The sequence below is a fragment of the Bison bison genome, unplaced genomic scaffold, assembly GCF_000754665.1.
Source record: "Bison bison bison isolate TAMUID 2011002044 unplaced genomic scaffold, Bison_UMD1.0 scf7180017864500, whole genome shotgun sequence".
Taxonomy (NCBI): domain Eukaryota; kingdom Metazoa; phylum Chordata; class Mammalia; order Artiodactyla; family Bovidae; genus Bison; species Bison bison.
Genome location: NW_011495059.1, coordinates 131,606 through 133,737, shown reverse-complemented (window position 1 = coordinate 133,737; position 2,132 = coordinate 131,606).

Genomic DNA, 2,132 nt, shown 5'->3' with positions numbered 1-2,132 from the left:
AAGCCTTTCAGTCTTTCCCAGCATCAGGGTCTTTTTCAATGAGATAGCTCTTCACATCAGGTAGCCAAAGTATTGAAGCTGAAGCTTCAGCATCAGTCCTTTCAATGTATATTCAGGACTGATTTTCTTGGGATTGTCTGCTTTGATACCCTTGCAGTACAAGGAATTGTCAAGAGTTTTCTTCAACACCTCAGTTCAAAAGCATCAATTCTTAGGCACTCATCTTTTATTATACTCCAACTATTCCATCCATACATGACTACTAGAAAAAGCATTGCTTGGACAAGTTGACCATTTGTTCACAATGTAATGTCTCTCCTCTTTACTATATTGTTTAGGTAGGTCATAGATTTTATTCCAAGGAGCAAGGGTCTTTTAATTTCATGGCTGCAGTCATCATCTGCAATGATTTGCCTCCCTCAGTCGGGGTGGGGGGAAGTCTGACACTGTTTCCATTGTTTCCTAATCTATTTGCCATGAAGTGATGGGATTCGATTCCATGATCTTAGTTTTCTGAATGTTGCCTTTTAAGCCAACTTTTTCACTCTTCTCTTTCACTTTCATCAAGAGACTCTTTAGTTCCTCACTTTCTTCCATAAATGTGGTGTCACCTGCATATATGAGGTTATTGATATTTCCCTTGACAATCTTGATTCCAGCTTGTCTTCATCTAGCCTGGCATTTCACACGATGTCCTTTGCTTATGCATTAAATAAGCAGGGTGATGAAATGCAGCCTTAATATTGTACTTTACCGATTTGCAACCAGTCTGTTGTTCCATATCCAGTTCAAACTGTTGCTTCTTGACATGCATGCAGATTTCTCAGGAGGCAGGTCAAGTGGTATTCCCATTTCTTTCAGAATTTTCCACAGTTTGTGCTTCACACAATCAAAGGCTTTAGCATAGTCAATAAAGCAGAAATATGTTTATTTGTTTGTTTTCTGGAATTCTCTTGCTATCTTGATGATGCAGTGGGTGTTAGAAATGTGATTTCTGGCTCCTCTGGATTTTCTATATCCAGCTTTAACATTTGGAAGTGCACGGTTCATGTTCTGTTGAAGCCTGGCTTGGAGAATTTTAAACATTACTACCATGTGTGATGAGTGCAATTGTGCAGTCGTTTGAGCATTTTTTGGCATTAACTTTCCTTATGATTGGAGTGAAAAGTGACCTTTTCCAGTCCTGTGGCCACTGCTGAGTTTTCCAAATTTGCTGACATAATGAGTGTATCACTTTCACAGCATCATCTTTTAGGACTTAAAAAAGCTCAACTGGAATTCCATCATCTCCTATAGCTTTGTTCATAGTTATGCTTCCTGAGTCCCACTTGACTTCACATTCCAAGATGTCTGGCTCTAGGTGAGTGATCATATCATGCTGGTTATCTGTATCATGAATATATATATGTATGTATATATATATATAGGATGATATTTTATACATATATATTGTATAGTTCTGTGTATTGTTACCATCACTTCTTAATATATTGTGCTTCTGTTAGGTCCATACCACGTGTGTCCATTATTGTTCCGGCTTTTCATGAAATGTTCCCTTGGTATCTTTAATTTTCTGGAAGAGATGTCTAGACTTTCCCATTCTATTGTTTTCCTCTGTTTCTCTGCATTGATCTCAGAGAGATCTTATCTCACCTTGAAATTCTTTGGAACTCTGCATTCAAATAGGTATATCTTTCCTTTTCTCCTTCGGCTTTGCTTCTTTTTTTCAGCTATTTGTAAGACCTCCTCAGAGAACCATTTTGCGTTTTTGCCTTTGTTTTTCTTGGAGATGGTCTTGATCACTGCCCCCTGTACAATGTAACAAACCTCCGTCCATAGTTCTTCACACACTCTGTATATCTTGATTCTGCCTTGAATCTTCAAAATGCTGCCTTGAATTTACTTGTCACTTCCACTGTATAAGCATAATGGATTTGACTTAGTTCATACCTGAATTGTTCAGTCATTTCCCCTAGTTTCTTCAATTTGAGTTATAATTTGGCAATAAGGTGTTCATTGCATCAGATCAGATAAGTCGCTCCATCGTGTCTGACTCTTTGTGACCCCATGAATCGCAGCATGCCAGGCCTCCCTGTCCATCACCAACTCCTGGAGTTCACTCAGACTCACGT